This window comes from Mirounga angustirostris, unplaced genomic scaffold (assembly GCF_029215605.1).
Source record: "Mirounga angustirostris isolate CCGP_5_RB_7025 unplaced genomic scaffold, mMirAng1.0.hap1 SCAF_5, whole genome shotgun sequence".
In the NCBI taxonomy this organism is placed as follows: Eukaryota; Metazoa; Chordata; class Mammalia; order Carnivora; family Phocidae; genus Mirounga; species Mirounga angustirostris.
In genome coordinates this window covers 38,394,568-38,418,897 of record NW_026991713.1, presented here as the reverse complement: position 1 = coordinate 38,418,897, position 24,330 = coordinate 38,394,568, and the positions used below count along the sequence as shown (strand labels likewise).

At 37.9% G+C, this 24,330-nt stretch overlaps 1 long non-coding RNA gene across 1 annotated transcript; it reads right to left on the bottom strand.

Annotated features, from left to right (window-relative positions):
- Nucleotides 1–484: 484 nt before the first annotated feature.
- LOC135364327 (uncharacterized) lies at nt 485–23,847 on the bottom strand. Its single transcript, XR_010411204.1, has 3 exons — nt 23,786–23,847; nt 4,382–4,467; nt 485–569 (listed from the first exon to the last, which is right to left on the bottom strand). It is a non-coding gene; the product is annotated as an uncharacterized LOC135364327 (long non-coding RNA).
- Nucleotides 23,848–24,330: the final 483 nt, after the last annotated feature.

Sequence of the window (24,330 nt, the reverse complement as noted above, 5' to 3'; positions counted from 1 at the left end):
AATTTGCTCTCTGTGTCTCTCATTCTACTTCTGGTACCACTGGGCCAACTTGGGTATGTTCTCAGAGGAGCAAGTGGGCAAGCCCAATTGTGCAAGCTCTTTCCAAGATTTTGGTTATGTCACGTTGCTAATATTCCACTGGTAAAGTCAAAGGGCTGAATCCAAGGTGCAGAATCAGGGTATATTCCCCCTCTCTAATGAAAGGAACTGTGAAGTTATATGGCAAAGACTGTGGATGTGGGGTGGGAGCAGGGTTATGAAGGACTGGGGCTATTAATTTACCACAAATAATGAATGCTGGGGAGTGAGACTAGAGGGTGGGAGTTTGTGACTTTTTTTCATGGCAAGAATATGATACATTAATCTTGGCTTTATAGCATAGTGTTGAGTAAATGGGCTGTCCTCAGTTTCTTTATCTATGAGTAGAGATTAAGAGTATCTCTATTACTGAATAATTGGGAAGAATAAAGAGATAACACTTATAAAACATTTGTCATATGGTATATTTTGAATTTATGTTACATTTCTTTCCTCTTCTCCTTCAGAGTACTATTTCAGGGTGTATATACCTAAAAAACAAGAAAACTATTATAAAGCAAATAAACACATAAAAATACAAAGTACAATAAAAGCAAACAGATACATAATGATAGTGTGCACTAATACAGAGAAGGAATATAAGGGAAAAAATTCTTGGCCTGAAGAGGATATTCAATGAAGATTAATGGAGAGGACTAGAGAGGGTATTCCAAGGCTAGAGGGGGATTAGAAAAATGTGGAGACAATGTCAAAATGAATACATTTAGGTCATCCCAAAATAGTGCCTTCCCCCTTTGTGGGAGACTAGGGAAAGAGACCTGGATGCTTAAAAAATGTGAAAATTATCTCTTCTCTCACTTCCATTTGGTATCTTGTCTTCTAGGATTCTTTATAGATTTGTAAAAATGGAAAGAGAACCCAAGGAGACTGAGCTTAGATGTGCTTTGCTTTCCTCCCGTCTTCTGATCTTTTTTTCACTGTTTATTCCAGTCCTTGCTGAGAACGGATATGCCATTATGTTTTTATTCATTAAGCATTTGCTGAAGGCTGAGCATGTGCAAAACATTATATCTGATGCTGAGAAGAGGTGATGAGGTAGTGGTGGTGGGATGTGTGTACAGAGATGTATGACAAAGGGTTTCTGCCATCAGGAAGCTGGATATCCTCCATTTCCCTCCACCCCCACTAATCACTGTTTTCCCCTGTGTTGTGTCTCAGACTGGCCTCTATGAACATCAACTGAGTTCTATTGCCTTCTGGATTCCATTAGAATTCAGTCAATGGGACCCCTCAGCAGGTCCTTAGAGGCTAGGAAGTGAGGGTTAGGATGAGCCTTAACGATGGGCAGTGGCCACATTCTTGAAGTCACAGCTCCTATCTGGTAGCCCTTTCCTAGAGCTACAACTACAGCTTGCCCTGAGTTCTGGTAACTGTTCCCTCTCTTGGCCTAGAGCTGCTAATAGCTCCCCAGTGTTGCTAGTCCTGGTGTGTTTCCTCAATACTTGTTCAGTTCCCTTAATCCACCATATCTTGGTAGATAGCCCCTTCCCTAAAACTTCTTCAATTACCCCTTTGGATTATGCCATCTGTGTTCCATCAAGATCCCGATACGACTTCCTAGTGTAGAGTCAATATATAAATTGAGAAACTGGTGGTGCTAATATGCTTTCTTTTCAAATGCAAGCTTTGCTGGATTAGTGATATCCTATTTTTTAATATATATTTTCATACATTTACTGTTTTGTTTGGAAAATGATTTTATCTGGGTTATAGTTGCTTTTTTCTTCCTTCATCTCCCTTCCTCCCTTTCTCCCTTCCTTCCTCCCTCCCCCTTTCTTTCTTTCTTTTTTCTTTTCCTTCCTTCTTCCCATCCCCTCCCTTTTTCATTTCTTTCTTTTTCTTTCTTTCTTTCTTTCTTTCTTTCTTTCTTTCTTTCTTTCTTTCTTTCTTTCTTTCTTTCTTTCTTTCTCTCTTTCTCTTTCTCTCTTTCTCTCTTTCTCCCTTCCTTCCTTCCTTCCTTCCTTCCTTCCTTCCTTCCTTCCTTCCTTCCTTCCTTCCTTCCTTCTCTCCCTCCCTCCTCTCTTCCTTCCTCCCTCCCTCCCTTCCTTCCTTCCTTCCTTCCTTCCTTCCTTCCTTCCTTCCTTCCTTCCTTCCTTCCTTCCTTCTTCTTTATGTTTACTTGCTATGTGCAGTAAGACAAGAAAGACATTTGAAATCTAAGCAACCCTTGGACAAAACTATAGAACAGGTGTTTTGAGGAAAGAGATTACCACTAAAGCCAGAAAATTTGGTGCCCATTTTATATTAGAAAAATGTAAAATCCTGGTGTTTCTATTTATCTATTATACTTTCTCGCAACTTATACTTCTAAATACCACACTCACAATAACTTCCCTGTCCCCTTGTAGTCTGTTACCAAATCTTATATATTCTACTTTCCCAATATCTCAATCCTATTCCATCGTATATTTGAAATAGACAATAGTTCCTAAACTTGTATGTATAATGGCTTAATTTAATTTTTTCTCCCTAGCCAAACTCAACTTAGCCCATGAATCCTATTTACAATTTTGGCAGAAACTCATTCTTGTTAACTCAAGGTTAACTCAGTTATGCCATTCCTGGATGTAATATCAAACAAGAGCCTCACCCAGGGTCTGGATTCTGCTTACTTTGTTTCCTATCTAGTTCTGTGATATTCCGTTGCTGTTCACATGAAGCCATGCTAAACCATCTGCAGTTCCCCAAACAATGTGCTTGATGCTTTTCCCGCCTCTGTTTTCAGACATGTAATTCTTTTTTTTTCTGTTGTTTTTTTTTTAAAGATTTTATTTATTTATTTGAGAGAGAGAATGAGATAGAGAGCATGAGAAGGGGGAGGGTCAGAGAGAGAGGCAGACTCCCTGCTGAGCAGGGAGCCTGACGTGGGACTCGATCCCGGGACTCCAGGATCATGACCTGAGCCGAAGGCAGTTGCTTAACCAACTGAGCCACCCAGGCGCCCCAGACATGTAATTCTTTTAGCTGGGTAAACCACAGTCCCCATTCTCTCTCTTCACCTTATCCACTTCATAGGAATAAATAAGTATCTATTCTCTTTATTTGACTACTCTTTCCAAACATTTGATAAGCCCCCAGCTTTCAAAACTCCTGTGGTAGTGAGATCATTCCCACTCCAAAGGTAAGGAAACTGATGCTCAGAGATATACCCAGCATTAAAAAATTGATAAATATATCAGTTGTGGAGGTAGAATTGAAATTTCTCTTTCTGACTCTAAATTTTTTGTCTTACTCTCTATTTACCATAGCCTAACTATTCATTCATACAGGAGATATTTGTGGAATTCCTAACATGTAGTAATCCCTGGAATACAGGGATAGTTTAAAAGTTCTCACAGTTCACTGGGAAGGGTTGTAAGTGGAGAGATAGATATGACACCAATTAGAGAAGAGTTAAATGGCAGTAGAGTAGGGGCAGAGAGAAGTGCCACCCTCTGGGAAGGCAGGAGAATTTTCCTTAGAGAAATAATATTCAAGTTAGTTTTTGAATGTAAGTAAGGCTTCCCTAAGCAGAATGAAATTCAGGAAGGATAACTGATACTGTCTTTATTTAAAATTTTGATTTTTGTTTATTATTAATTTTTTGATTTAGATTTTAAAAGTATTGCATTAAAATATTTGTCTTGATTCCTGAGCTTTTTTGTGCCCCCTTTAAACTTGGTGCTTGAAGCAAGCATCTTGCTCTTCTCATTCTAGTCCCTTTCCTGTAAGTCATCGAGTGGGAAAGGTCTAACTTTTCCAGTAAAAAGTGACAATCCAGCCTTGGTAGAGTGAAGGGTGTGAGCTGGGGACAATGGTGGTGGTGGAGACTCTCCAAAGACAGGGCCACTGCTGGACTGTGAAATGGCTAGGTCACAGCCTAGAAATCTTGGTTTTGATTTTTTGAAAGAGTCATTAGGAATCTTTTTGAAAAAAATCAAAATGGTAAAATCAGATTTGATTTTGAGAGATCTCTTTATAGAGGACTGAGTGGAGGAGGCAAGACTTAAACACGGCAATAAACTATGAGTTGGTTTCATCAAACAAGAAAAGGAATATTGGAAACCTAAATAAAATCAGTAAAGCTAGATAGCGTGTGAGGGATAATTTGATCTCATATTTAATTTTTCAATAAAAGTTTCCCTTGCTAAGTATAGAATTAATTTTTTTCTTCAAGGAAGGCTCACTTAGATGATTTTTTAAAAATCATCATCTTATCTTCTACTTTTTAATATTTGACCTGTCTCTAGTTAAGCTATAAAGTGATAGTGAAGTACAACTTTACACCTCCACCACATAGTACCTTATCTGACCAACATTGCTTTTCTTGTTCTACAAAAAATCAATAGCAGGAAACTGTGGAGTTGATTTTGTTTCGCATGTCACCACCTAGTAAAAAAAAAAAAAAAAAAGCAAAATAAGTGCAAGATGCCTGAGCAATTGCAAGTATCTCCCAGTCACTCGAGAATTGCCTCTCATAATACTTTACAAACTGTTTCAACCATAATAAGGAGAAAGCTCCTCCACTACATAAATGTTCAACTCATTCTACTGTAGTTTTTTCATTTGTTGACTAGCAATAACCTTTGACTCTGAGAGTTTTTATTTATTAATTTTTTAAATTATAGCCTATCAGATGGAAACATTGATTTACCTAATGAAGTAAAGCATCCTTGGAAGATGATTTGTCCAAATATAGGGCAACCAGAGTCATGTCATGTTTCATAAATTAAATTGTGCTAATTTTTGGAGAGCGTCTCAGAGTAACTATACTGGGGAATTAAGATATGAAAATGATAAAGATCAACTGTGAATAGCATTTAATGTTCCTGATCAGGTTGCACCATGTCATCAACAAGAGTTATAGCTATAGAAGTATGAAGTTAAAAAGAATGGAGCAAAGGCTATAGTAAGTTTGTTCTGGAAAAATATGAGGCAATAAGTAACTTTATTTTGGCAATGACTCCTGGCAGACTTGGAGAGTATCATTTAATAGATTTTCCTGAGTATGTTCCTAGTAGGACATCCTTGTCATGAAACTCAATGCCAAGTGCCTTATCTTGGAAGTTCCTATCACTTCTTTCAGTGGACAGAGAGTTTTTGAGAAACCCCTCTTCAGTTTGATGAATAGAACCTTCTCTAAGCAATTAGGAAAATGAAAACACATTTGTAGCAGATGTTAATTAGGATACTGTCATCATCATCCTTCCCTATACTTCCCTTCCTTCCTTTGTTGTCTTTTACAATTTTATAGTTTTACATTTTACATTTAGGTCTATGATCCATTCTGAGTTATTCTTTTGTATGAAGAGTGAAGTATAGGTTAAGGTAAATTTTTTTTTTTCTTTTTTGGCCTATGGATAGCCAGTTGTTTTATGCCATTTGTTGAAAAGAAACCCTATCTCCACTGAATTGTTTCCACGCTATTGCCAAAAACGAACTGACAATATTTGTGTCTATTTTTTTTTTAGATTCTCTGTTCTGTTCCATTGATCATTGTCCTTTCACTAATACCATCCTGTTTTGATCACTGTAAATTTATATAAGTCTAAAAAATCAGATACTGTGGGTCCTCCAACTTTGATCTTCCTTTGGCTTTGAATTCTTTGGTTGTTCTCATTCTTTTACTTTTCCATTTAAACTTTAGAAGTAGCTTTTTATATCTTCTGGGAAGAATTATACTTCTGGGATTTTTATTGGGACTTCATTAAATCTACAGGTCAATTAGGGAAGAATTGACATCTTGACAATAATCTGTCTTTCAATTTGGATTGAAATTGGATCTGTATATCTTTCCACTTTTTAAATGTCTTCTTCAGTTTATTTCATCAGTGTTTTGAAGTTTTCAGCATACATACATGCATACATGCATACATACCATGCATGCATACATACATACATACATACCGTGCATGTATTTTTGTCAGATTTACACCTCAGTATTAAACCTTTTTTGGAGTTCTAAGTAGTATTTTTCAAAATTTCAGTTTTCACTTGTACATTCATAATATATGGAAACACAGATGAATTTTTATATTGATGACCCTGTTAAATTTACTTATTAATTCCAGCAATTTTTTGAATATATTTTGGAATTCTTCTACATAGAAAATTATGTCACCTGTGTATAGAGATAGTTTTACTTCTTCCTTTTCAAACTGAAAGCATGCCTTTCCTTTTTATTCTCTTGCTTTATTGCTATGGTCAGAATCTTCAGGCATATTGAAAAGAAATGTGAGAGCAGACATCCTTGCCTTGTTCCTTATCTTAAAGGGAACATATTCAGTTTTTTGGCATTATTATCTTATTTGTTGGTATTTTATAAATTCCCTTTACTGGGTTAAAGAATTTTCCCTTTATTTTGACTTTTTAAAGTTTTTTTAATCATGAAAAAATAGTGAATTTTGTCAAAGCCTTTTCTGCATTTCCTCATATGATCATGTGGTCTTTCTTTAGCATGTTAATATGATGCATTATATTGATTTTTGAGTGTTGATCCAGCATTGCATTCCCACGATAAACCTCACTCAGTCATGATACATTATCTTTTTGAAACATTGCTGAATTCAATTTGTTAATGTTTGCTTGGAAATCTTTGTGTCTAAATTTATGACAATATTGTTCTGTAGTTTTATTTTCTTGTAATTTTTTTGGTATCAGAGTAATGCTGGCCTACTAAAATTAGTTTGAAAGTGTTATCTTCACTTCTATTTTTCTGGAAAAGATAGTGTAGAATTGGTATTGTTTATTCCTCAAAAGTTTAGTAGAATTTGCTAGTGAAACCATTTGGGCTTGGAATTTGCTTTGTTGAAATATTTTTGAATTTGATTTCTTTAATAGGTGTATGACTATCTAGATTATCACTTTCTCTTGAATGAGTTTTAGTAGATTGTCTATTACAATATAAGATAAAATGTAATGACTTTATAGTTTGTGTCTTTTGTGTTATATATAAGAAATCTTTGCAAAAACCAAGGTGATGAAGATCTTCTATATTTTCTTCTAGAAATTTTAGCTCTTAATTTAAGGTCTATAATCCATTTCAAGTTAATTTTTGTTTATGTCATGAGGTAAAGGGTAAGGTGCATTTCTTAATTATGTGGCTACCCAGTTGTTCCAACACCATTTGTTAAGAAGATTATAATATCCCCACTGAACTGCCTTGGCACCTTTGTTGAAAACTAATTGACCATATATGTACTGGTCTGTGTCTGTACTTGCTATTTCATTTTGCTGATCTCATTGTCTATCTTTATAATGATATCAAACTGTGTTTAGTTATTGTAACTTTTTAATTTTTGGAATAATGGTAAATCCCTCAGCTTCATTTCATCTTTATCAAAGTTATTTTGTTGATTATATATATAATCCACAAATATATATATTATGATATGATTATATGTAATATATATATTATGATTATAAAACTTTTATTGATCTCCTATCTTATTAAATTACTACCAAAACATACACATAACTTTATAAGGTTCTTGTGGATTGATATTAGTTATTATTAATATACTATTATTTATTTATTTATAAAATATTCCCCTCTTTAACACCTTTTTTTAAAGTCTTTATTTTAATTCCAGTTAGCTAACATACAGTGCTGTATTAGTTTCAATTGTACAATATGGTAATTCAACACTTCTATACATCACCATGTGCTCATCATGACAAGTGTACTCCTTAATTCCCATTACCTATTTAAGCCATCCTCCCCCTCTCCCCTCTGGTAACCATCAGTTTGTTCTCTATAATTAAGAGACTGTTTCTTGATTTGTCTCTCTTTCTCCTATTTTTCCCTTTGCTTGTTTGTTTTGTTTCTTAAATTCCACATATGACTAAAATCATATGGTATTTGTCTTTCTCTGACTGACTTATTTTGCTTAGCATTATACTCTCTAGCTCCATCCATGTTGTTGCAAATGGCAAAATTTCATTCTTTTTTATGACTGAATTATATAAATATGTCTATCAATATAATCTCTGTATATGAGATATATATAATTTATACATAATATATAAATTATATATAATTATATTTATTTATATTCAAATTATATTTATGTATATAATTATATATAGTATGTATATTATATATAATTTATGTATATAATTATATAATTTATATATTATAGATATCTAGATAGATATCTAGATAGATAGATATCTAGGAAGATATCTAGGAAGATATCTAGATAGATAGATATCTAGGTAGATATCTAGGTAGATATCTAGATAGATAGATAGACAGATATCACATCTTCTTTATCCATTCATCAATTGATGGACACTTTGGCTGTTTCCATATCTTGGCTATTGTAAATAATGCTGCTATAAACATTGGGGTGCATGTATCCCTTTGAATTAGTGTTCTTGTATTCTTTGGCTGATTATCTGTCCTTTGAATTTTTACAAAAAATTGCTTATTGAGATTTTATTTGGATTGCATTTAATCTATAGATCAATTTGGGGGAAAATGACATCTAAACAATGTTGGTCACCTGATCCATGAATATGGCATATGTCTCTATTTGCTTAGGTCTTTAATTTTTTTGCAGCAATGTTTTGAAGTTTTTAGTGTATAGGTCTTATACATATTATATATCATCCTTTTGAGTTTGTTTTTATGCTTTGTGAGGATGAAGCATAGCAAGGTTTAGTCTAGGGTTATTTTGCTCCACTACTGAGGTAATACCCTTCTGAATACTTTACCTAGTGCCCTATGAATTACAAAATTTTCCACTGTGTCTTATGGGAACATGAACAATTCCTAGCCCTATGTGAATTTTGGAGATTGTTTCCTTAGTTCCTTTCTGGTGTTTTTGTTTGTTTGTGTTTTTGTTTTGCCAGCATCAGGTAGTTTATATGTACATGCATGTACTAATGAATACTTAATATTTAAGGGGGACTTTCTACAGATCTCTGGAGCTTTCTCTTGCAGCTCTCCACTCTTCAGTATTGTGCCTTGCCAACTATGGCTGCCTTGGCCTCTCCCATCTCTCTGCCCTGTCGCCTCAAGTCATGGGGATTACCAGACTTGGTCTGGGGTTTGCCCCTGCACAAGAGGAGTAACCTGGGGCACCTGAAATGCTCACCACACTATTATTCCTCCTCTCTCAGTGATCACTGTTCAGTGTTGCCTGATGCCCAATGTCGGAAAGCCATGGCTTCATACATTTTGCACAGGTGTTTAATTGTTGCACAGGTTTTAGTTGTTTCAGTTCATAAATTAAATCTGGTTTCTGTTTACTCCAACTTTGCTGGGAGCAGAGATAATATTACTTTTTAAACCTTCCATCTCTTTTTATCTTCTTGCATGTGTACATTTGTATTTTGAAAGTTACTTCTCTCTACCTAGTGTGGAAATGATGACACTTTTTATTTTAACTATTACTTTTGAGGTAGGAGTTGCAGATAAGACTCAATTCCATAGAGAATGGAAATACAATATAGAAACTGTTGTGGGTGTGAAAAGGTTTATTAGTCACACAATGAGGCTTTCTAAGGAGAGCAAGGCAGGCTTCCAAGCAGGTCTGGAAATAGCTTGTGAGAGCAAGGAAAAGGAGACTGGCTTGGTTTTTATTGTGATTATGATGGGGCCGGGGTAAAGTACCATCTCACTGGGGCAGCCTTACATGGTGTGAACTTCCTACTGGAGCTAAAGGACAGAGCTTTCTTACCAGCTTAACCACATGTGGGACGTAAGGGGAAGTGGGAGAGGTAAGGCTTGAAACTGTCAGCTAACGTTAAAAATGGAGTCAGACTCTTAATTACAACTCACCCCTGATATTTGACTGACTGAAATGGGCCATGTTTCATTTAACTGAATTTGAGCTTGCTTAAGTAAGTCCCTACGGCACTCTATGAGACCTGTAGCCTGAGGCCAGTAAGGGAGGTGAAAGCGTCATTAAATGTCTTTTTCAAGAGCTAAGCATTGTGTATTCCGTGAAGTGAAATGTATGTCTTGCTCACTTTTAGTAATGTATGGAACTTGGAAGGATATAGGGAGTGTCTTAGTGAGTCCTTGTATTGTGGCTTTCATATGTGCAGAGACATGGGAGACCTTGATTTATATTTTGGCTATCTATGAGACAAAAGATTCCCAGAATTCTTTACCCTAAACAAGACAATGTTGATTAAAGAATTGTTGTTCCTGGAGTTGATGGACCAGCCAATGACATCAGCTTAAGAGTTTGTAAAAATCACAAATGGTACCAGTTTGGCCAGGGCATCCAGTGCATGAAATTTGTCCAGTTGTGTTGACCCTTGGTTCCCATCCATGATTTGTAGCATCCTAGTTAAACCAACAGTTCTCCAGTGAGTATCCATCATGTGTTGGTGGTGCTGTTACCCATGAAGTATACAAACTCCCTTTGCTTTTCACTCAGTTGTTCCCAATGGGCTCCCCAGTCAGGCAAAGGGTCAGTGAGAGGGGTGAATTCTTCCAGAACTGAGGCATCTGACAAGGGACCGAAGACAGGGGAGACCGCCCCATCCTGCAGGTGGGTTATGCCAGAAGGTGGAGGTTTGGTTTTATCCTGTGGGTACTACTTCTGTCTTAACAAGGAGGCTTAGTAACCTTGCTGAGCTTTGTGGGGTGTTACTTTTATAATCCAAGTTATTATGAACAGCTGTGGATGGACAGTCACAGTCAAGGCCTGTGAGAGCCTTTGTTCTTTTTTTTTTTTTTTAAAGATTTTATTTATTTATTTGACAGAGAGATAGAGAGAACAGGTAGGCAGAGAGGCAGGCAGAGGGAGAGGGAGAGGCAGGCTCCCCGCCGAGCAGGGAGCCCGATGCGGGGCTCGATCCCGGGGACCCTGGGATCATGACCTGAGCTGAAGGCAGCCGCTTAACCGACTGAGCCACCCAGGCGCCCCGAGAGCCTTTGTTCTTGTGATGACCCAATAGGCAGTCAGCAATTGCCCCTCCAATGGCATATAGTATACAGCTGAGGAGATGAACTTTTTATACCTGAAAACCAAGGGCAACCTGTGGCCATCATGGGGGGCGGTGGTTCATAGACTCCAACAGGTGTTAGAGGAGGTTGCTAAAGCCTCTACAATAATGAAGTATCTTCTCTGGTGGAATGCTAAGGAGAGTGTGATTGTATTGCATGTTGGACAGATTCTAGAGCATTTTGTTGTGGGTAGTCTCATTCAAGGTGGGTCAATTTGTGAGAAATGGCATAAATAGACTTAAGAAAACTTTTAAAATGAGGAATATGTTGCCTTCAGAACACAAAAAGGCCTAAAAGATGTTGAGCTTGTTTTAATGCCATGGGTGCTTAGAGAATCATCGGTAGCTGTTTTATGACAATGTTAGGGATAGAGTGGCCTTTAGTTTACTCCTGATTTTCAGTTTAACCAAGGTATCGTATACAAAGTATGGCTCAATGAGCCATCTCTTTTTGTGAGTGAACTCCTTTGTGAGTATTTGTATGTCCTGAATGAGTATATCAAATGAATCTCCTTAGAGGAGGAAGTCATCAATATGTCATGGCTATGGGGAATTTAAGCAAGGCAGTTTTTCTGATGGCTAAAGTGAGACATATGGATTTGTCCTCTATTTTATGTTCAGTAACTCTCCTGAGAGCATAGGGGGCAACTTGTTCAAATTTAGTGCTATCCCAAAGTATAATTTGAGTACCAATATTGATTAAGGTCATGAAAGTTTGCAAATTGGTACATTTCAACAGATGTTAAAGGTAATTTAGATCCTCAGTTGTAGAGACACAAAAGCTGATCAGCACCCTTTGATCTTTCTATTGTATAAATTCTTTTAGTTTTGCATTTTGGATTTCTAATTAGGTCAAATTACAGATCTCTGTTGCAGTTTTTTACTTCCTCTCCCTCTACATCCAAAGTTTTTTTTTTTTTTCTTTCTTGTGGTAATTGCATATACTTCAGTGGGAATAGGGAATTCTCTTCATTTTTCTACCTTGTTCGTATTTTAAGTTTCTTCCTTCAGAGAGTCTCCAATCAGTGTCATCAGGATTAGCCCCCCACCTGCATGGCAATGGCTACTTTATAGGATTTAAGGTCTCCAAGTTTAAGTCAAGTTTGAATTAATACCTTGGTTGTGCCCTGGGGGTGTCGTGGGTGTTTTTTGTATAGCTCTGAAGTTCAGGATTTTTTGGCAAGGAACGCACAGCCTATAGCATCAGCAACGGCAATTTCTAGTGAACCATCTGCTTTTAGGAATGTGACAGCAGCTTGCTGCGTGGTGACATAAGTGACCAACCATGAGTGGTCTGTATAAGACGGAAGTGGGCCTGTATATTTCACAGGATATCTTCCTTTATCCTGAGCTATCTATGAAATTAGAACCAATTCCTGGTTGAGAAATACAACCAGTGGTCACAGGGTAAGAATCCTTCTCCTGAGCTTAGCATCAGCCACAGCTTATTCTAGAACTGGAAACACGATTCAGTTTGAGATACACAGGCAGGTCTGGTCTAAGATACATGACCCGAGAGCCACTTTAAGTAGGGCCTCCATCCCATACTTCTGTCCCTAAATGTTAGTTATCAAAACTTCCTACTTAGGTTGGTTCAATCTCTGACAGAGGTTCAGTAGGACTCAGCAAGTGCAGCACAAAGCAGCACAGTTCAAAGTGCAAGCTTGCCAGCAGGCAGCAACATCACTCAAAGAACCTGCTAGACAGCAGGCAGCAGAAGCAGTTAGCCAAGACTTTAATCGAAAAAATTCCCTTTATACCGTTTTACATTACCATAGGAAAAGAAAGGTTAAATGGTACCTGGTTATAGTAAACCAAGGAGCTCTTAATTAACTATGAGTTCAGCTAGAAAAATAAATAATTGTATTACAGTGTGATTGGCCAACAGAGAGGTAGGTTAAAGGCACAAAAGAGTGAAATCATTTTTTCTAAGGTAGAGAAGGAGGGAGAAGAGCAGAATTCAAAGAAAAGGAAACATCGAACTGATTTGGAAGGAAGATTACTCCAGGAAGAATGGGGTGCAGATGGCTGGATTGGTATTATAAGCTGAAAGAACTGCATGTGCAGAGATGGGCAATGCTGCATTCAAATAATTATAAGAATCTCAAGATGATCAAAGCAGAAGGTTCACATCAGCAGGTAGGCTGAGGCAGAAAATGGAGATCCTTGCACCCCACTAAAGGTAAATCATGATAAAGTCTGCATTTGGAAAGATCACTATTGCAGCATACGTGAATGACTTGGAGGGAATGTCTAGAAGCAGGGAGACCCAAGTCTACTGTTAACCCATATGGAACTTTTATGCAAAGTTGAAAAGGGCACTGTTTCTCAAGGTACTTTATTTATTTCTTGGAAAATAGTCACATCACTGGTTATAATAGATGTTTCACTGTAAAGTGAGAAATTTTTTGTAGAAAAAAACAAATCTATAATGCCTATGATGTGAATGATGCCTTCATTAATAATCTCAAGTGTGGTGACTGTGTAGACCACAAACTACAAACATGTCTATCTGTGTGTCTGTCTGTCTACCTATCTATCCATCCATCCATCTATTAGCAAACAGCAGTAATTCAGGATGGTACAATCCAAGGCCTTGGTGGTCTATGATTACTCAGACTCCAAATTCTGGATATAAGATTTGAAGAAGTAATAGGACTCTGAAGTCCTACACTCTTAAGGTGACTTTTTTTTTGGTCTTGGGAAACTGGGCGGGTAATTACATCATCTGCTAAAACAGGTAATCAAAAAGGACACAGGGGGTGCCTGGGTGGCTCAGTTGGTTAAGCGACTGCCTTCAGCTCAGGTCATGATCCTGGAGTCCCTGGATCGAGTCCCGCATCGGGCTCCCTGCTCGGCAGGGAGTCTGCTTTGCCCTCTGACCCTATCCCCTCTCATGTGTTCTCTCTCATTCTCTCTCTCTCAAATAAATAAATAAAATCTTTTAAAAAGAAAAGAAAAGGACACAGGACTTTAAAGAATGGAGTAGTGGGCCTTTTCTTAAACCTGCTAATTCATACTCTATGCGTGGAAGAACCAGAGCTTTCTGGTTGAAGACACTGGCTCTGGAAGCCAATGTCCCTTCAACGTGAGAAAGTGGCATCCTACAACGAACATGGAACATGGAGAGAAGAACCAGGAGAATCAATTTCTTTATCTGTAAAATGGGATACTAATGGAATGACCTCATAAGGTTCTTTTACTAGTCGTAGGATTAAATGAAATGATGTGCATAAAGCTTTTAGTTGAATGCCTTGCACATAACTTTTCAGTACATGTCAGTGATATGCATTTTACTTAGGGAATCTATGTGTTTGCTACAGAAGGATGTCTTTAAAGTCTGTGGAGAAAAACAATGCACATATTAATTAATTGACGCTTATTCCAATTTATCTCAAAAGGATCAGAGGTGGCCACACCATAAGATACAAATATAGAGTATAATGAAGGGACAGATAAGTTGAGTCATACAAAGCCAACAGGACCCAGAAACATAGGCCATAATGTTCAACACATATATCCATACGTGGGCCACGTATTCAGGTGAATAAAACAAAGACTGGAGTATATATTTTGGGCAATTTCTTCTTTCCAAGATAGTCCTGGAGGCCATTCCATTCCTGTATTTCCACCCTGCACTGCTTGTGTTTTGGCAACATGATACTGTTAACTAAGGAAGGAAAAACATTTTCAGAAAGTTCTTTTCTCCTGTATTTCCAGCTCTGGAGAAACTTTCTACCATATGCCCAACTCCCAGATGTAAAACTTTGGGCTTTTCTTGGTTATCTACTCCGCTGAAGACATTTTTTCCTCCTTTGCAATTCCTCTTCCAGCAGTTCTCGCCTTTCCATTCCTGCCACCATGCCTCTGGTTTAGACCTTTGTCCCTTCCTGGATATTCCTTGTATTATTTTCCTATCTGTTTTTCTCCCTGCCTCTTGGTCTCACCCTATTCAGGCTCTCCAGTACACCCCTATCACGTGTATCCTCCCCAAACAGTGTTCTAATCATATTACTCACTTGCTGAAAAGTTTTGAGTGGCTCCCCATTGCATTCTAAATCAAAGTTAAACGCTTAATATTGAAAGGACCCTCACAATCTAAACTCATTCTTTATTTCCAGATTTATCCTTCACCACTTCCCAACTCTTAGCTATGTTCTGCTGCCCCAGTGCTTTCCTCTTTCGTGATTCCTGCATATTTAAATTCTTGCATGCCTTATTCATCTCTGTATTCCACACAACACCGTGTGCAGTGCCTCGCTGAAGGTAGAGTTCAGTTAAAATCTGAAGTTTTGTTTCCTGTGAATTCAAAACCCATGGAGTGCTGCCCTCTTTTGGTTAAAGTGGCCCAGAGTCCAAACGACCAAATAGGGAATGACGCTGAATGACTCATCTTTTCCTTTTGGTTAGAACCCTCACGGAAACAAACAGGCAGGATGAAATAATTCCATCCTCTTTTCTCATTTCATCTAGCTTCAAAGATTGTTTGGGGAGATAGAAAGAAGATAAAATTCTGTATAGAAAACTTGGATCTCTACTGATTCAAATCATGTATTGTGCGTACACTCAGAGCTGAAGTAAAGCCAATAGTTACTTTGAATGCTTCCAGAGCTGTGAAAATCTTCAGGCCTCCACACCAGACTTTTGTGTAAAATTCAGGGGACAAAGAACGAACATTCCCTAAAAGCCCTGTAAGGTGAAAGGCAGCTTCTTGATGTAAGGATACTGAGGCAAGGGTCAAGATCATTTTATCACACTGATAACTTGGTATTCGGTCAGGTAAGAAATAATGGGGGCCTGGCCTGGAAGGTCAAGTGTACTTCCATAGATCTTGCTGGATCCCAGTCTGTGACTCTGGCTGAGCTAGTCTTGAAGATCCAGCAGAAGTAGAGAGGAAGGATGACTCGGAGCCCAGAAAGATTACTGGTCACATGGTTTTTAAGCAAAGATGACAGGATGAGAGATGCACAGGAAAAAGATCCCAAGAGAGTGAGGTTTCTTGATTATGAAATGGATGTCTAGGATTGTTAATTTGAGAGCTTTATAATCATGTCATTGTTATGAATCACATTGAACCGCACTAGGTATAAAGACAATGAATAGTAAATAGGCAAGCACTATAAATAACAGGAAGGCTCAATTAAGACAGACGGTGAGCTTGATCTCAAATGTCAATAAAACCAAGCTTCCTTGGATCTGAAAGGGAAAGGCATTCTAAAACCGAAACTCAGCGGGTGACAGGATGCTCCACACCTCTTGCAGGAGGATGGAAAGGTTTGTGGGCTGGTGTCTGATGCAATCTTGGCACCATCTTTGATTAGGAGCTAATGTTAGCAGAAAGATCAGGTGTCAGTCATGACGAGAGTTGTTCTCTACTATCTTGAGAAGGTCACCGGATTGCTGCCCCTTCTTTTTTGAAACCTGATCTGAGGACCACAAACAGCCACAATGAGTTGGATCACTGCCATATGCTCTAAATTGGGCTGACAAGGCTGACTCAGTGCCAGGAGCTGACACAGGATGCATCTTGAAATATTCAGATGGAGAGAGGGTTGAGTTTTCTTTTTCATTTTCAAGAATGCTATTTGAGGAGATAGGATTGTATGTGAACATCAAAGAGTGAATTAAATGAGGTTTGTCGTGCATTTGGGTAGAGGAGATCCACAAAAGTCTGCAACTTCCCTGTGTTAAATTTGAGGCTCTGGCTTACTTCGTTATATCAGGAGGTTGCTCTTCCTTTTCAGTGTGGTGGGCGGCCTCCTTAACTTTGTAAATGTAACATTTGTTTAAAGGTCCATAAGAAACAATGGAAAATCCCTCCTGTGAGTGAAGCTATGTAAACTTCCATAAATACGGGATCTTTCATTTGTGTGTGAATTTGCAACCAGCACCTCACTAGAGCTGAACTTTTGCTATATAAATAAAAACATCTGGTGTATCCAAAGAATTTCAGTCTCTAGAGAACAGGATCATAAACAATCGATCCTCCACAGACCTTTCAGTATTTTAGTTTGAGTAGAGCTTTCCCACAGCACTGCTTTGATTATTTTATCTGTTTTTAATCTTCTAAGGATTTTATGATTTGATCGCTAATCTAATGTCTTTATGGGAGTCTGTAAGGAAAAGTCTACCCCACCACTTTTGGCATCCTTTAAGTTATTTTGATGAATGGATCACAGATAGATACTCAGATTAATAGAGAGTTTGGAAGAAGGAAGTACGGTATATTATTCCATTTTTTCTGATGGGAAAATGAGAGATAGAGGGTAAGTTCAAAGTCCCACGTCCCACAGCTATTAACTGCTAAACATGAGCCAGATTTTGTGAATCCCAGTTGACTAATCTTTTTACCCAACACTGTCTTTAACTTAATGTTTATTTTCTTTGAAGCATGCTTCTTAGTAAAACAAAGAAAATCCAATCTTTGACCAATTGACCAAACAAGACCCAGCAGCTGGGAAATTGGTTAAGTCTCATAAGAATGCAACTGGCTTTCTTCTGCTTTTCTTTTTTCTTTAACCTCTCCTGCCTCCTTTAGCAAAAATCATTTAGCGTTAATTCATTTCTTGGAAGAAGAAAATGTCTAGGCGGCTTCTGAAACTGGAATATGTTTATCTGGAAGACCAAAAGGGATTGATCCCAAAAGTCATGTCATAGAACATTGGCCAAGGTGTCTCCATCCACAAGCTGTATTAGAATCACTTGGGGGAGCTTAAAAACAAAGTACTAATGTCTGGGTCCCATACCTAGATAGTAGCATCTCACTGGTCTGGGTGGGGTTCTCTAAAATAATTCTAAAATGTACAGGCTGGGTTTGAGAATCACTCTATGATGCATCTGGACTACATTATTCCAAAGGGAAAGCAAGCCTATGGATTCTCATCTTTCTCCTAGGGTGGTCTTTTTTGTTTAGAAATAATTTTAAGTGAAGCTAAGAAGTCAGATAGCAATATGGGAGGAGTCTTAGGAGGGATCGAAAACAGTTGTAATGGGAGGACTCACCCAAAACTGGCTTCTACTTTTTCCTGAGGTTTAAGTAGACCTCCAATGTAGCTTAGGTGATTGGAAGTAGGGGTCATAGGTTGGCAGGGTCTCCTGATCTTGGCTCCTACCAGAGTTGGCCATAGCTTCTCTGGTACCATTTTATTTTAAAGATTTTATTTATTTATTTGTCAGAGAGAGCGAGCGAGAGAGAGAGCACAAGCAGGGGGAGCAGAAGGCAGAGGGAGAAGCAGGCTCCCCGCTGAACAGGGAGCCCAATGTGGGGCTCGATCCCAGGACCCCAGGATCACGACCTGAGCCAAAGGCAGATGCTTAACCAATTGAGCCACCCAGGTGTCCCCCCATTTTTTTAATAGCAGGTTGAAATATCTTAGATTCTGCATTTTTAACTTGGGTATATAACAATGCTGTTGTTTCTATGATTTATTTTTGGCACATAAGGGCATTAATAGCAAGTATCTTCACTGCAGTTTTATTTGGATGTGACTTTTCAGGTTGTCCTATGCACGCACTGATATTTGCCGAGCTCTTTGGGAACAGGATGTGCCCTGGATCTTAAGTGACCCACAAAAGAGCCTCCCCAGTCCAGTAAAATACACACTTCAATGAGGACAATTTTTAAATAATTTAATGCTTAGAAGAAAAAAAGAAATTCAGAGAAGCATAAAAAATAATTAAAGCTGATGTCTACTTTTTCTTTTGGGAAGAATCTATTCATGAGTTAAAGTTGCCAAAACCATGGGCAAAGTGAACGCTTATAGCTGAGCTTGAGAATTAATCCGAGTTTTGTTTAGTGCTAGTATTCTTAGTGGTTCCTTTTTAAAAATAGTTCTTCCTTTACTTTGTAGTTCATGCTTTTCCCAGGCTGGTGAGGAGGAGCCTTGGTAAGGTTGCAGCAAAGAAGGCCATCTGTCCAGCTCCGGCAGGGCTGGTTCTCAGATGCGGCTGGCTTTCTGTGAGCATGGGGCAGTGGGCTGGGAGGACTCTGGGTGGTTCCATCTGCGAGCCTGAGGCCTCTATCTCTACCCTCGAGAATAGGTCCATGCTGGCTCTGAAGACACCCCTTAAGTATGTTTTACAATGTGACTTTAACACAATTGGATATTGCCCAGATACTATTTTGAAACAAGGCAGGGAAGAACTAAGTGAATTTTTAAAAACCATTTAATGTGTTTCTTAACATTTTCAAGGTTAATCTAAAGAACCAAATATTGTAACAATTTATAAAGTTTTAGTTTGTTTCTTCTTCAAAATAAGAATGCCATATCCAAACAGTTGCCCTCTTCCCGAGCAAGGATATTAAGACTTTATTTAGACAACTGGTTCCATAAAGGTTTTGGTGTTAAAGTACTTTAAAATGATTACATTGTAATAGAAAGAGTGATGGCTGTGTGTCAGCCAGTGTGAATGAGTTCTGGTCCCAGTTCTGCTACTCACTGGCTCTGTGACAATGAGCAAGTTATCCTCAACTCTGTTTGCATGGCAAGAGAGGGCATAGAGACCACTTATAGGAACTTTAAATATTATGGTCCACTTAAACAAGATCGACCTTTCAGTGAAGGAATTCTAAAAGGAAATTTCATCCAGATTTGCTTTGGAGAAACCCATCTCTGTGTGCAAATTATTACATTACCCATGACTTAGAAGGACCACCATTTATTCTCAAGAATATGTAGCAAATTGTGAACAAAGTATCAAGACTAATTCTCCACCACCCCTGCTCTTTCCTTCTATGGAAAAAATCTACTTCCCTGGCCTATATATCTTGGAAGTTCTGATACATTGTTTTGTCTCTCGTGGATACCCTCAGGACATATGATAAACTTTTTGATGAGACCAGTATGGCAAGTCAGACCCCAGAGCAAAATTTTCTTGGCAATTGTTTCTGTTCTCACAGAACTTGGTGTATAGTTGGTTTTTTTTTTTTTTTTGCTTGTTTTGTTTTTAACCTCCAACACAATTGGTTCAGTAACGTGAGGGCTCTGTTCTGCTTATCAGGCTATGGTTGGCTACACTGTCCTGACTGAGATGGCTGCAGTCCAAGATAAGCCAGTCTCTCCCCACTCCTCCACCCCAGAATTCTCTCCCAGATTCTTATTCCTGGTCCGTTCTTCTTTGCTTCACTATATGACCTTACTTTCTCAGAGTCTTATGGGAAAATAGATGCTATGGGTGTGCTCCTTTTAAGTGTGAATATCCACGCTGGAAACCTTGCTTTCACTAAAATAAGGTCCTGGATTTCACATAAAAAGGAAGTTTCACATAAAAAGGAAGATATTTGTGAGGCATTACCAACTGAAACTCTTGTTACTAAACATAAAAATGGCATGTTCTCTTAACAGGCAGGTCTTTTTGAGGGAAAATGCTGTGTAATTCCAAGTGAAAAAGGTATATTTTTGTCCAGTGTATTACTTTAAATTAGGGAGAGTATCTGTCAAATGAAAAATAAGAGCTTCTGATAATTGATGAAAATTATTAAAAAACTAGTAAATGGTTGTTAGGAATCATACTAATTTTTTTTTTAAGCCATGAAGCTCCCAAAAGTAAGCAAGCACATTAAATTCTTAATATGTATCCATATATTTCATGAATAAAGAGAAAGTTATTACTTCAACAATCAGTTGAAATTGGGAGATAAGGGATGTCTTCCTCACTGATACGCAGTATGGGTTTATTTCAAATGTTTTTTAAAATTGTTGGTAGAATTATCACAGCAAGATTTAGATGATTAGACATCTCTAAAGGACCCTCCAATTCCCTTAATCTGGAAAATACAAAATGTCCTCTAGATGGAGCACCAAGCCTTTTCTTTGTAAGTCTTACTTTCGTGAGAGGAACTTTAGAACTTCATTTTGACTAGAAAATAATTTAAAGAACCTTACTCTTAACTTTGGGATGTTTTACCCTGAACATCTACTCTTTAGTGAAGCAAGTGTTGTATTTCAGACAATGTAACTTATCTTCATATATGCTGGAGTAAAATATGTTTGATTTTCAAGTTTTCCAAGTGAGATCCACTGAGTTCTGGAGGCTTGTTCTGGCATGTGCAAGAGCCAGAAAAGCTACAGATGTCTTCTGACTTAAATGGATCCGAGAGGGAGGGATGGTGAGGTCTGAGAACACAAGGGTCAGGAAAGATCCCTTCGTCTAGATGGAAGCATTTCCAAGGTAGCTGCAATGTCTACCCAATTAGTCATCATAAATGTGAAATGCAGGAAGTTTGAAGTCTTCTAATGCATTCTTCTCATTTTACAAAAGAAGAAATTGAGACCCAGATAAGTAGCTGTCTTTCTCTTGTATTGATGGAGTTTTATGGCACAAAATTGAATCAGCAGTGTAGTAAAGCTTTGTTGTTCTATTTATTTTTATTTTTATTTTTTTAGCTGTCTAGCATCCATTCCCTCTTTCTCATGACACTAATTTTCTTTTGGGAATTACATACCCCCAATTGTATGGAATCTTGGAAAACTAGTAATGGAAGTTGAGGTGTCCCATGAAATTCTTTCTGTATAACCAAGGGTTAGGCATATGACCCAATCTGTCACTTGAGGGACCTCAGATCTTAAGCGGAGTTTTTGTAAGGAAATACAAACAGTTGGAATTCATTTATCTTTTTTTAATTATGTTATGTTAGTCACCATACATTACATCATTAGTTTTTGATGTAGTGTTCCATGATTCATTGTTTGCGTGTAACACCCAGTGCTCCATTCAGTAAGTGCCCTCTTTAATACCCATCACCAGGCTAACCCATCCCCCCACCCCCCTCCCCTCTGGAACCCTCAGTTTGTTTCTCAGAGTCTATAGTCTCTCATGGTTCGTCTCCCCCTCCAATCTCCCCCCCTTCATTCTTCCCTTCCTACTATCTTCTTTTTTTTAACATATAATGTATTATTTGTTTCAGAGGTACAGGTCTGTGATTCATCAGTCTTACACAATTCATAGCGCTCACCATAGCACATACCCTCCCTAATGTCTATCACCCAGCCACCCCATCCCTCCCACCCCCCACCACTCCAGCAATCCTCAGTTTGTTTCCTGAGATTCAGAATTCCTCATTTATCTTAAGTGATAAACTAATATTCATTTCACTAAGCATGATTCCTCCCCCCGCAAACTTTATTTTTGAGAAATAAGTGACTTATTATGTAAGGTTAAGGAGTAAGACAATGATTTGATATATGTACACATTGCAAATCTAAGCATGATTCTTTAATCTTCCTATTAGTTCTGTGAGATCTCCATAACCTTCTGATAATTCCCCTTTTGCTTAAGTTGGCCAGAGTTAGTTTCTGATACTCGCAACTACAGAAACTTAAGTGATTCCAGTAACTATCATCCACTCAATAATCAGGCAAGACCTTCTTATTAGAAATTTAAATCACCTGGGACACCTGGGTGGCTCAGTTGGTTAAGTGTCTGCCTTCAGCTCAAGTCAAGATCCCAGGGTCCCGGATCCGGTCCTGGGATCGAATTCCTCATTGGGCTACCTGCTCCACGGGAAGCCTACTTCTCCCTCTCTCTCTGCCCCTCCTCCCTGCTCATGCTCTCTCTCTCAAATAAATAAATAAATTAAATTAAATAAAAAAGAAATGTAAATCACCCAACAGAGTCACCTTAAGTCATCAGGAGTAACTTAAAACTGATTCATATAGGAAAAATGAAAACACCCTTTTTTAATTACCTTGACTGGAAACATAATCAGAGTGTTACATTCTAGATCTTTTGAACTATTACAAATTTTGAATTCTAGGAAGAATAATGCAACAACACTATTATGATAAATATTTGTTGTCTGAGTAAAAACAGTTTTCCCTTACATAATGTTATACCAGAGAGGACTCTAAAATTATATTTTAATATAGTATTCACATTTATTTTTTCTGCCCAGGTTTTTTTTAATCTTAAAAGTTATTTAAATGAATAATAAACTATTGTTTGTTTTCCTATTAGAAGCGAGGAAAAAAATCCTCTACATTGGTAAAGTACAAGCAACAAGGCACAGAAATATGCGAGTCAGACTAAAATAACAGTGAAATAATAAGGCCTTTAAAATTATTTTCCCTGTTCAAATTCCTTCTCAAAAGCATCTGACTTAACCCTGCTGTTTAGAAAATGTGTTACAAAGACCTCATTTTTCTTCATAATGTAATTCCATTTAATGTACCCGGCAAGTAGACACTTACCCCCCTTTCTTTATCTCAGAATATAATTTTTAAGGAGTTTGATGTTTATAAAAATTTCTTTAGGCTATTATAACTAATCTTGGAATAATGCAGTATGATATGATTTATAAGCTGACAAGTCTCATGTTTTAACAATGAAATCTCCTAGAAACAGTTAGGCCATTCTTATCTTAATGACATTTTTAAGGCAGAATTTGCAGTCTAGCTCAGCTTGGCAAAGCAGGGAAAAGGAATGCTCTAAAGCCTGAAAGCGTGCACACTGGCTTTCAAAAGTGAGCCAGCAGAGGGCTTTTCCATCATTGCTGCGAGTGTCTTGTTAATGGGAAATTCGTAGAGCAATGGAAGAAAAATTACCTTATTCAATATAAACTCAGGCTAAAGGGAAATCAATTTCCTGGATATAAGCTAGCTTAAATAAAAAGAAAATAGAAAGACTGGTTAGTAGAATGAAATTTATGTGATTTCATTCAACCTAGTATTTGACTTGTTAATGTAACGTTTTTTTGAAGTTCACAAGGTGTGTTAATCAGGTAGAAGGGCAGGTAGAAACTCACCAGTTTTTGGGTCCACTTGAATGAGAGTTTGGCATAGACAATGCCCTATTACGGCTCTTCACTGGGTCATAGTGCGATGGTATTACCAGGGGAGCTGATGGTATGCTGGGGCCAGCTCTTATTGGCTCATGAAAGCCAATTACTACACTTGCAGAAATGTTATGATTTCCTGTTGAAATCATATTGAGCTGCAGCCCCTCTCTCCTTACTTCTTGCTTACTTTCTCCCTTCCGGTCTCTCACAGCATGTAGCAAATGCACTTGTCCCCGGCATTGCCTCAGTTCTCTCTTTTAGGATGTTAGAGCTTTTTAGCGTCACACCTTAAGGAGCATCTCTCATTGTTGATGTAATCCTATTATTTTTTTTTTTTTTTAAGATTTTATTTATTTATTTGAGAGAGCGAAGAGCAGGGGGAGCAGGAGAGGGAGAAGGAGGCTCCCCGCTGATCAGGGAGCCTGATAGGGGGCTTGATCCCAGGACCCTGGGATCATGACCTGAGCCCAAGGCAGAGACACTTAACCAACTGAGCCACCCAGGTGCCCCTA